Source organism: Pangasianodon hypophthalmus, chromosome 21 (genome assembly GCF_027358585.1).
Source record: "Pangasianodon hypophthalmus isolate fPanHyp1 chromosome 21, fPanHyp1.pri, whole genome shotgun sequence".
NCBI lineage: Eukaryota > Metazoa > Chordata > Actinopteri > Siluriformes > Pangasiidae > Pangasianodon > Pangasianodon hypophthalmus.
In genome coordinates this window covers 10,862,402-10,875,357 of record NC_069730.1, presented here as the reverse complement: position 1 = coordinate 10,875,357, position 12,956 = coordinate 10,862,402, and the positions used below count along the sequence as shown (strand labels likewise).

The 12,956-nt window shown below is 39.8% G+C and overlaps 1 protein-coding gene across 1 annotated transcript in view; it reads right to left on the bottom strand.

Moving 5' to 3' along the window:
- Positions 1 to 9,552, bottom strand: part of vwa5b2 (von Willebrand factor A domain containing 5B2) — a 51,013-nt gene extending 41,461 nt beyond the window's left edge. Inside the window, exon 1 of the mRNA XM_026925398.3 lies at positions 9,455 to 9,552. The gene's annotated coding sequence lies outside the window, so the exon portion shown is untranslated. The remainder of the gene's footprint in view (positions 1 to 9,454) is intronic.
- Positions 9,553 to 12,956: the final 3,404 nt, after the last annotated feature.

The window sequence follows — 12,956 nt, the reverse complement described above, 5'->3', positions numbered from 1 at the left end:
CTGATGCTCATGGAGAATGAAGGCTAGCTAAAGGTCAGAGTGCCCATGCTGACCGGTCAGAGTGTCCATGCTGACCCCGTCCACCGCCAAAAGCGCCTACGATGGGCACATAAGCATCAGAACTGGACCATACGGCAGTGGAAGAAGGTGGCCTATTTTTATGAAGCATGTTTTCTTTTACATTGTTTGGACGGCCGTGTGCATGTCCAACTCTCAATCCAATCCAGCATCTGTGAGATGTGCTGGACAAACAAGTCCGAGCCATGGAGGCCCCACCTCACAACGTACAGGACTTAAAGGATCTACTCTTAACGTCTTGGTGCCAGATACCACAGCACACCTTCAGAGGTCTTGTGGAGTCCATGCTTCCACAGGTCAGAGCTGTTTTGGTGGCACAAAGGGGACCTACACAATATTAGGCAGGTGGTTTTAATGTTATGGCTGATTGGTGTGTATATACTATACACACTCATTGAACACTTTATTAGGAACACTATACTAATACTGGGAAGGGCCTCCATTTGCTCTCAAAACAGCCTCAGTTCTTCTTGGCATGGATTCCACAAGAAGTTGACACAAGGCAGGTTGAGTCCATGGATTCATGTTGTTGGTGCCAAATTCTGACCCTAACATCTGTGTGCCTCAGCAGAAATTGAGATTCATCAAGCACACTTTTAGACTTTCAAAGCTTTTTAAACTAACCACTAGCTGCAAAACACTGTTTATCCATCTTGATTTTTGATATCTGTAGCCCTTATTATGTTTTTTAAATAACAACATAATATTGGAATTTTAATAACCTCTGTTTCACTGTTTGAATACTGTTAATATTTTGATAATATCCACGTATTTAAAGAAAATAAATCCATGTTTTCAGATCCCCATCCCCATTTTAAAACGGAGCTCATGAACATCCCCATTTTAAAACAGGCACATGCAGCAAGTTGTTAAAATATAGGTAGTAGAGTCCATCTTGCTTTACAGTGACATGTGTGTGTTTGTGCACATATGTGCTAGTCAGCAGTGTTTGTTTTCTGCTAATGGCCTTCGTGTCCTCCCGTCTAAGTGGCCCAACACCTGCTACCTGAACAGTGAGTTCACTTGCTGAGATTTACTGCACACAGTGTAAATGTTACACACACTTGCATACACACCCCTGCTGTTATTAGCAGAGGTGGAAAGAAATGAACATGTACTCACATTACAGTATTTGAGTATATGACTCACTGGTGGTACTTTTTGAGTATAATTAAATCATAGTACTTGGGTTGTTTAAAAAATAAAATATTCAACTTTGTTTTATTTATTTTTTATCACTGTTGCACAGTAAAAAAATGCCTATAACTCCCAGAAGACCGTACGCCATGTCAGGAACAGAACTACGTAGCAGAGACGTATGCAGGGTTCAAAACGGGGTCCAACAGTGATCCTGTTCATAGTGAAAGCAGATTTTTTGCATCTATAAATCTATTTTTGATTTCTATAAATTCATTTGTGTTAGGAGAATTTCATCATGTAGATAGCCATGATGTATGATCACTGGACATGGACACTGCACAGAAATACAGCATCTGAAACAGAACATATAAATGAGAAGGATTACAAAACCACAAATAGGCTGTTTTTATATCTGCCAGCATAGCGAGCTCTTTCCTCAGGTAACTCAAAATCCCATCAAAGTGATATACTGGCAACATACTATATGCCACAATATCTATTTTTTTGGTTTACCACTGATATTATAATATTATATTGTTATTCAGCAAATTCAAAGGGAGGTTAATTTTGCAGATATTACTTATGATTAGTTGTTATGGTTAGTTAATAAAATGCTTTTATTTGCACGTTAAAGTTATATAATGTATATATATATATATATATATATATATATATATATATATATATATATATATTTGCTATACATGTTTTAATGGTATGGCTGGTCGGTGTGTGTGTATCTATCTACCTACCTATATATATATATATATATATATATATATATATATATATATATATATATATATATATATATATATATATATCGCAACTTACAGGAATTAAAAGATCTGCTGCTAACATCTCGGTGCCAGATACCAGAGCACACCTTCAGAAGTCTTGTGGAGTCCATGCCTCGACAAGTCAGAGCTGTTTTGGCGACACAAGCGGGACCCACACAATATTAGGCAAGGTGGTTTTAATGTTATGGCTGGTCAGCGTGTGTGTGTATGTACAGTATATATACTCTGGTATCTGGCACCGAGATGTTAGCAGCAGATCCTTTAATTCCTGTAAGTTGCGAGACTTGTTTATTCAGCACATCCCACAAATGCTCAATCGGATTGAGAATTTGGAAATTTGGAGGGCAAATCAACATCTTGAACTCTATGTCATGCTCCTCAAACCATTCCTCAACAATTTTTGCAGTGTGGCAGGGCACATACGCAGCATTAACTTTTTCAGCAATTTGTGCTACAGTAGGTCTTCTGTGGGATCAGACCAGACAGGCTAGTCACACGCATCAATGAACCTTGGGTGCTCATGACCCTGTTGCCAGTTCACCTGTTGTCCTTCCTTGGACCACTTTTGGTAGATACTAACCACTGCATACCGAGAACACTGCACGAGCACCCCAGCAGCATTTGGCTAAGGTAGCTACCTTTCTTTATATACTGTTGATAGCCTGTAATTCATATAGCCACTGCTGTGGAATTGCTGTTTTCTAGCAAATCACAGCTACAGTAGTTGTGTTCAAAACACAAGACAGGAAATAAAATGGGATTCATGCTCCCAATTCTCTTTAATATCCATTTTTATCTGAGAAAATTAGACAGATAGCAATGTACAAATCTCAGCTAAATAATGCTGATGCCGACAAATGCTACCAGCAAATGGTCACTGCACAGTCGTGCGGTTGAACAAACAATGGAGAAACAGTCGAAACACCCTTAAAAGTTTCAAGTGATTCTGACAATGAAAGCGATTTTGATCAGCCTAATTGATACTGTGAAGAACATGTTTAGATTTTGGACCTGCCTCATACATCCTGATGCCCTACTTCTGGTTGGAGCTATCATTGGTTGAGATCGCTCATTGCTGCTGGGGGTGGCCTGAAGATCATTGGGATTGCTGGGGATGGTGCCACCTGGGGGCCAGGGAGATTGCTTGGGGATCTCATATGGAGAGCTGTACTGTGATGGCTTGGGAATGCGATTGCTGTGGTGGCTTTGGGGCTGCCGTGCCACGAGCAGCTTTGTACTCAGGACTCCATCACTGGACAGTGGATCGGTTTTACAAACCAGACTTCATGTGAAAACTGTGATGAATTTACTGGTTGCACAATTGCACTCTTTGTCTGTATAGTACACAGATATAAAAGGGATTTATTTATAATTGCACTATCCATTAGCACCCAGATGAGGTTGGGTTCCCTTTTGAGTCTGGTTGCTCTTAAGGTTGCTTCCTCAGAGAGTTTTTCCTTGCCACAGTCGCCTCTGTCTTGCTCATTAGGGATTAATTCACATATCTACAATTTATTTTGGTTTAATTTAATTTGAATTTTTTTATTTCTGTAAAGCTGCTTTGTGAAAATGTCCATTGTTAAAAGCGCTATACAAATAAAATTGAATTGAATTGAATTGAAATTGAAGCACAGAGAGATCGTATGATCCTGGTCCAGCTGCAAAGAAGTACATTTGAGAATACATGTTGCAAGGTAACATGTGCGTGCTTCTTTAAATACATTTCAATCTACTTAAAACAAAGACAAACAAAATGTTATTAACAGCCACGTCATACAGTAATATTTTTCGTTAGCGGACTGTTTTTTTTGTTCTTGGCTGTTTGTCGTGTTTGTAGGCCTGTTGACTATATTATTTATGTTTATTTAAATTTGTAATTTAAACTGGCTGAAATTGGATAACCTGTGCAGACACCAACAATATCACCAGCTGTTCAAAGAAGGAAGCCACTTGTGAGAAAGGCACACATTGCTGGAAGGCATGTGACAAAATCTGAGAGCTTTTGGAAAAAGATTTAGATTTATTTGGTCTAAAAGCAAAGGATTATGTTTGGCAGAAACCAAATACAGCCCAAAAACCAGGTAACACCATTCCTACCATCAAGGAAGGTGGTGGTAGCATCATTCTCTGGTGTTACTTTTCTGTTTGAAAACCTGTGTGAAAATTTACATTTGTACGCGACAATAAGCCAAAGCTCAGGGCAAAAATTACAAAGGAATGGCTTGAAAAAAGTAACTGGGTCTGTCTTGGTCATGTCAATAGCTATACATAGCTCAGTGAGTGTATTTGGGCCAATATGTCTTCATGTCTTCTTTGTTTAGGCCTACATTTCACAACTGTTAGAGCTACAGAAGGGGGCAGAGGTGCTACAGAAAAGTCAATACAGTTCAAAACAGAGTTCTTCATTCATTTATTCCTTCATTCATTCATTTGTTCATTCATTCATCTTCAGTAACCACTTCTCCCAGGAGATTCTGGAGTTCCAAGTTGGCACATCCCACAGGGGGTTCTATTCAACTTATTGTTGCATTTGCACTCATATTGAACCCAGTTCCTTAAGAGTTCCCTAACAACAAACCAGATTGCACAGTTCACTGCTTGCATCCCACTGTGTCAGCCAGCAGCTGATAGGAATGAATATTGCTTGCCAGTTAGTGCCAGCCAGTCCACTGCTCATTCACAGATACCAGGTTCTGTTAAGAATATCTGGACTGTTAATGGCAGCCACATCACTAATTGCCCTAGGCTTGCTAGCACTTCAGGCATTCAAGAGATAGGCTGTGTTAGACTGCAAATCACTGCAAATGCCACAGACTGAAACGGAGAAGAAGACTGAATGGGAACCACAGTGAAGTGAAGTGACGTGACTTGTGGCCAAGTATGGTGACCCATACTAGGAATTTGTGCTCTGCATTTAACCCATCCAAGTGCGCACACACACAGTAGTGAACACAAACAGACACACTGTGAACACACACCCGGAGCAGGGGCCAGCCTTTTTTTGCTGCAGCGCCCGGGGAGCAGTTGGGGGTTCGGTGCCTTGCTCAAGGGTCTCACCTCAGTCGTGGTATTGAGGGTGGGAGAGAGTGCTGGTCATTCACTCCCCCCACCTACAATCACTGCTGGACCTGAGACTCGAACCCACAACCTTCAGGTTCACCTTCGGGTTGCAAGTCTGACTCTCTATCCATTAGGCCACGACTGCCCCCTGTAATAGGTGGCATCTAGCTGGGGTTCCATAGGCTGATTACTGTCTTTTTAAAGGACGCAAGCTTCCTCCATCTGCCACAGTCTTGTAGAAGCTCTGCGTGGGACTTTGCTTCCTGTGTACAGGTGTTATCTAGGTGTTACACACCATCCCTGGAATTTAAGAGGGGTGAAACAGAATGCTAGTTATATGTGTAACTATGGTTCTACTTCACCCCTCCTAATTGGCAGGTGTGGTGACTATAACCTGGATCCCTCCCTGTGTGCATGTGCATGCATGCTGAGACCTCCCAGCAAAGTCATACAGTGATGAAAAGCATTTGCAATACATACCCCTGTCATAAAGACATTTTCCCCATTTTTTTCTTCTTGCTTCTTACACATGTAGACAATATGAAGCTTAACATCTAGACCAATATAGATCTGCTTAACAGCTTATGATTACGGTTATAGCTACAGGCATCCTGTAAGCCAAAGCTCTTCTATTTCTTCTACAAACTTCAGCTCTGCTGCTGGCTCTAACCAAAGACATGTGTTCTCTCTAGGATAGAAGCAAGGTTGGAAAAAATACACTCCACCATTCAAAATAAAGATAAATACTTATTGAGGAGAACAGTGGTTTTCATCCAAATCTAGGTTTGAGTGGGTTGAACTGTTTCTTACAGGCCCTCCCTGTTTCTATGTTAAAGCTGGTAGATATAGTTCAAGCCGTGCAACCAGAGGACTGGTTCATGCCAGCAGACCTGCATGACACTTATCTCCCCATTGCCCTTCCCAGGGCAGGTATTCTAATTCAAAGTTCTATCCTTTGGCATTTCTTTAGTGCCATGGGTATTTTGGAGAAGTGCAAGTGGCTTTGTCTCCCCCAACTGGTTTCTATGTGACCTCATGAAGAAGTGGCTCAATAATTTCATCAGAGACACCTTCAAACAAACACTGAAGCTGTAATCTCGTAGAAGGCCAAGCATTCAGGCAGTAATGGCAGATGAACAAGCACTAAGGCTGAGATTAATGCATCCGGTAGAGACACCAGTGGCTTAACTAGTGGCACAGTTTGATGAAGCCCTGTGTGTAAATGTGCATAGCATGCAGCCAGATGAACTGGCACACTGGTTCACAAAGCTTATGATTCTATGGTGATTGTGTGTTGTATCCCTAACATGGCGAACAGTTGCTCCAGGCCTTTACTGAGATAAAGCCATAACTGCAGGCGTAATGTGTACAGGCAACACTCCAAGCAATGGAAGACACAGCAGTGGAGTGCTATATGTTCTATGCAAAATTCAAACTGGACAGCAAGTTACCTTTTAGGTGCCTTTGCCTGTCATCAATAAAGCTTAAATTTTTTTTAAATATGTGGACACCTGACCATCACACCTGTATGAGTTTGTTGGACATCCCATTCAAAATTAATGGGCATTAATATGGAATTGCCCCCCCTTTGCAGCTATAATAGCTATAAACAGCTCCAGACCAGTATCCCTCCTCCACCAAACTTTTGGCACTATGTATTCCGGTAGGTAGAGTTTTCCTGGTATCCACCAAACCCAGATGAATCCATCTGACTCCCAGATAGTGAAGCATAACTCATCACTCCAGGGAACATGTTTCCAATGCTCCGGAGTTCAGTAGTGGTGTGCTGTACGACATTCCAGCCGACAGATCACATAGTGATCTTAGGCTTATGTGCCGCTGCTTGGCCATGGAAACCTATTTCATGAAGCTCTCGATGCAAAGTTATCGTGCTGATGTTGCTTCTAGAGACAGTTTTGAACCTGGTAGTGAGTGATACAACAGAGGATAGATGATTTTTTTGTGCTACATACTTTAGCATTATGTGACCCAGCATTTGTGGCTGGGCTGTTGTTGCTCCTTGTGACACTTCCATTTCACAATAATAGCACTTACATTTGACCAGGACAGAAATAGCATGGCAGAAATTTCAAGAACTGACTTGTGGCCAGGGACAATGCAGAAACAACTAAACCTACACAACTACACTTAAGATACTGCACTAGGTATTAATTCACATGTTCTTCATGTTTCCGCAACTCCTTGTACTCATGTTTATACAACTAGAGTTGTAGTCATATGAGGACAGCGACTGAGAAGAGATTAGGCCCAGTAAAAGGGACAAATGAATGAAATTAATATTGATCATCAATTTCATTGATAGTATGTATGAATTTATGCATGCATTGTATCAAATGTACAGTACTGTATGTCCTATTGTGCTGGCCTGCAGAATCTTAAATTAATCAACAAAACTGTATAGTTGATAACTGAATTTAGTAGATTGTGAAATATAAAAATTGGAAATATATAGTTTATAGAGTAGACTTTGCTCATAACACATTTGTTGGCTAACAAATAAGCATGATTAATCTAATTTACAGTGGATATTTCAAGTCTACACACCCCTGTTAAAATTGCAGGATTTTGTAATGTAAAAAATGAATGATAAATCATTCAGATATTTTTCCAGCTTGAATGTGATATAGCAACCAACTAAATTCAAGTGAAAAACAAATAGAAATATTTTAGAAAAAAAAATTACAATAACCTGGTTGTGTAAGTGTGCAGAGAGCTTACAAAGCATGTATAGGATCTCACTGTTGAAAGGTATCGTTCAGGAGAGGTGTACAAAGAATTTCCAAAAAATTAGCTGAACCATGGAACATTGTGAAGGCCGTCATCAAGTGGAGAAAATGGGGTACCACAATGACATTGCCAATTCCTTCCAAAATTGATGAAAGGACAAGATGAAAATCTATCAGGGAGACTGCCAAGAGATGTATGGCAACATTAAAGCAGCTGCAGAAATATCTGACAAGTACTGGTTATTCCCGGCATATGACAACAATGGCTAGACGACTGCCATTTCTCACAAAATAAATAAATAAATAAATCCAATGCCACCCAAATTTTGCCAAACCATGTGGCAAACTGTGTTAAGGGCTAACGAGACCAAGGTAGAGCCTTTGGGGCATAATTCTAAAAGATACGTAACAATAATATGCAACATAAAAACAAGACAGCTTATCATCCAAAGAACACCATACCCACAGTGAAGCATGGTGGTGGCAGCGTCATGCTGTAGGGCTGCTTCTCTTCCACTGGAACTGGGGCGCTAGTCAAGACAGAGGGAATCATGGATAGCACAGTAAGGGCCCACAGCACAAGTCAACAAAAGAATGGCTTCAGAAGAAGAAGAAGATGAGTTTTAGAATAGCCCTGTCAGAGCCAAGATCTAAATCTTATCAAAAACCTGTGAAAAGACTTGAAGATGGCTTTGCACAGGAGATCCCATCACAATTTGATAGATCTAGAGCATTTGTGCAAGGAAGAGTGGAACAAAATTGCCAAATCAAGATGTACTGAGTTGGTAGACTCTTACCCCAAAAAATGTGTTGTATTACATGCAAAAGGTGTTTTAACAAAGCTCTTAGCTTGTTAAGTATTAGTTAAGGAGTGTACACTTACGCAACCAGGTTATTGTAAGTTTCCCCCTGAAATTTTTTCTATTTGTTTTCAGTTCAATTTTGTTTGTCGCAATATCACAGTAAAGGTGGAAAAAGATCTGAAATGGTTTATCTTGGTTTAATTTTTTATATCACATAAATCTGCCATTTTAACAGGCGTGTGTAGACTTTTTTTATTCACTGTATATAGCAACTGTACAATCATTACACTGGAGGAGATTTTAAAAATACTTGTTTGAAAAATAACTCCCGAATCCTCTAAGTCTTGCACTCATCCATATTAAAAGCTGATGACTCAGCAGTTAGAGAGCGAGACATCTTATTTCGAAATGAAATTAAAATCCGTCACATTAATTCTGACCATTGTGTTAAAGCAAATGGAAAAGCTTCACTCGCATCACGCATTTAACAACAGACTACATGGACTTTGAATTCAAAACGAAATGAAACACTAAAATTGTGTTATTATTACGTGCGTGTTTCTTTTCTTTCTTTCTTTCTTTCTTTTTTTTTAAAGAGAATCACAAAGAAAAAGGTAGACCTACAGATACGTTCAGGACTTTTTTATTTTAGCAACAGATGTTCAACTTCTACTCGGTTCTTTAAGATGAGCTAAATCTAAATATCAGCTTAACCAACGTAACACCACGAACTCTGGGAACTAGTTTCCGTCCGTTTCGTTTAATTATCTTCTGACAGAACATGTTTAAGGTTGACTGGGATGTATAAATCAGGGATTCCACTTACCTGGTGAGATTCTCGCTGGTTTTCTCGGGTAGCGGCGCCGCTTCTCAGTGTCGTGCTGCAGGTGGCTGCTTTTGCTGCTCATCTCACGGTGGCTGGAGGCGCGCGGAGCTGTGCGCATTTTACGCACGCGCATGTGTATTCAAATCCGCCTTGGCGCGGATTGAGCACTGCGTCCGGTCTCTCACATATGATTAATGATTAATGGTTATTAGAGACAGCGTGTCCATTTTAGTGTTGAGTACAGCTGTTACTATACGAATAAAGATTTTATTTAAAATTTACATTTAATTAATAAATGATTTGTTTCGAAGTTCTGAACATTTAACTGCCAAACAGCGGGTCGCTGTCACTCTCTTATAGCAACAAAACGATGATTCTGTCGAATAAAAAATACTGTTGGTTACTGGTCCATATTAAAGCGAACCAGATTTAAGCAACATCTGGTATCAATTTTGTTTCACCCGCAGCATCTGCAGCCTAATGTGCGCATGTCATATGCAGTCTCCTTTGAAAGTACTGGACCAGCAAGGCCAATTCTTTTGTTTTTGCAATACACTGAAGACATTTAGGTTTGAGATCAAAAGATGAATATGAGATGATAGAACAGAAGTTCAGCTTTCGTTTCCTATTTACATCTAGATGTGTTAAACAACTTAGAACATGACACCTTTGGTAGGTAAGCAAAAATATAGGAACAGATAGTCTTAAAATAAATGTAAGTAAATAACACTTAATATTTGGTTGCACATCCCTTCCTCGCAATAACTGCATCAAGCCAGTGACACACTGACATCACCAAACTGTTGCATTCTTCTTTTGTGATTTTTTTCCCAGGCTTGTACTGCAGCTTCTTTTCTCCCTTCAGTCTCCTCTTCTGGAGGTGCATGCTTGATTTACTGTCTAGTGGTTAACTTGGCCACAAGTGACCTTCCGCTTCTTTCCCCTGATGAAGTCCTCTGTTGTGTTGGCAGTGTGTTTTGGGTCATTGTCTTGCTGCATGATGAAGTTCCTCCCAGTTAGATGCATTGCTCTAAAAATTGGCAGACAGAATGTTTCTGTAGACTTCTGAATTCATTCTGCTGCTACCATCATCAGTGACATCATCAATAAAGATTAGTGAGCCCATTCCAGGAGCAGTCATGCAAGCCCAAGCCATGACACTACCTCCTCCTGCTTGACCTATGAGCTCAAGTCTTTTAAATCATTAGCAGATCTTTTCTTTCTGCCCACTTTGGCCTTTCCATCACTTTGGTAGAGGTTAATCTTGGTTCCAGAACTTTTGTGGCTCATCTCTCTATTTCTTTGCATATTCCATTCTGGCCTTCCAATTCTTACAGCTGATGAGTGGTTTGCATCTTGTGGTATGGCCTCTATATTTCTCGAAGTCTTCTTTGAACGGTGGATAGTGATACCTTCACCCCATGTCCTGTGGAGGTTGCTGGTGATGTCACTGTTGGTTTTGGGTTTTCTTCACAGCTCTCACAATGTATCTGTCATCAACTGCTGTTGTCTTCCTTGGCTGACCTGTTCAGTGTCTCTTTGTTAGTACACCAGTGGTTTCTTTCTTTTTCCGGACATTCCAAATTGTTGTATTGGCTATGCCCAATGCTTGTGCAGGGGCTCTGATAGATTTTCCCTCTTTTCTCAGCTTCAACTTAGTTGCTGTTCTCCCATAGACAGCTCTCTGGTCTTCATGTTGGTTTATCCTTTTTAATAACAAATGCAGTCTTCAACAGTGAAACCCAGGGTTCAAACCAAAAGTATGCAATCAGAACTATTAATTGTTTAAACAATCAAACTAACAGGGCACACCTGGGCAACAAGAAACACCTGTCAGTCAATATTTTTGATCACTTGATAAATGGGGGTGTTCAAACAAAAGGTATCATGTTCTCAAGAGTATCAAGTTGTTTAACACATCAAGATGTAAATGTCAGAAAATAAGATGAAAATTCTGATCTGAAAGATGAAATTCTGATCTATTGTCTCATATTCATCTTTTGATCTCAAACCCAAATGTCTTCAGTGTATAGCAAAAACAAAAGAATTGGCCTTGCTGTTCCAATACTTTTGGAGGGGACTGTAAGTCTGTATCATGCTAAGTGTGCCTGCTGTGTGTCCAGCTTAATTAACTCTGACTACTATCGAATGAGAGCAAAGTCACGTGACTACATCTGCTGGGAATCTCAAACAACCACTGGTGTGTCTTACTAAATGTCTGAAATCTGAAACATGGTGTCCCAAAAGTCTCCATACATAGGGAAAATTACTACTTTTTAGCAAAATGTCTTTATATATATATATATATATATATATATATATATATATATATATATATATATTCAGATAGCCTTTAAGAATGCCTTTGACAAAAGAAGAATGTATTGAAATCATTCTCTTGGCTGGATCGGGAAGCTGTCATGAGGTTGCAGTGGACATGCAATTACATGCATAACACCAGATGTGTTAACATGAGTTCATCATGAGTGCGAGAGACGACTCCATGTGTGTTTACAAAGAAATGGCAATCATGTAGAGGATGTTTGTAAATAAATTTATATTTTGCAAAAAAGTATTAATTTCCTGTATTTATGGAGACTTTTGGGACACCCTGTATTTTTCTTAAGAGTGGCTTCTATACATAGACCTATAGGGTGAATTCAGATATACTGAGACATCAGGTAATTTGGGACAGTTTAACTTAGCAGCCTTTATTAGGGGGCCAAGCACCGAAGGTGCATAGGAACCCTATTGTTATTCTACTTATACTTCTTCTTCTTCTTCTGGCTAGGGTGTCCATGGCAGCCCAACCATGACAGAACCATCTGGTAAAAAAGTTGTAAAATTGGGCATACTGACTGGTGAGGGTCTAAGGAACATTCTGACCAAATTTGGGCCAAGTGCTGCCAACACTCTAGTTCCACCATTGGGTCAAATATTGGCCTAATTTGGAAGCACATTTGTGATCATAACTTTTGAATCATGTGTCCAAAATTTAAAAGCCAGATGAGATGGGTTCAACGCACCCTATGACGTCAATTTCCAACTAATTAGACAATAATCTGACAGCGATGCTGCCAAACAGGAAGTGAGGCTGTATCTCAGCAACAACTTCAATACAAAACTTGGTAGGCATCTTCAGAACCATGACCTGAGGCTATGCAACAAATTTCATGACAGAGCCATCTACTGGTCAAAAGTAACAATAACATGCTAAAAAATGCTTCCATCTAACTGCCATGTTTGCTACTACTCCTCCAAATTTTGTGCAATTTTCACCAAATTTGGCTCACATCATCTTGAGACCTGTCCGAACAAAAATTATCAAAGGAATTTTGATATTCAAAACTGTTCTACTACTATAATGCACTGGCAAATGCAAAAAAAAAAAAATTGTATCTCAGCAATGCATCTAAGTATCGTCGCGAAACTTGATAAGTATCTTCAGGACAATGCCATCAATGTACAAAAGAATTTTTGTGACTGTGGCACCTTGTGGTCA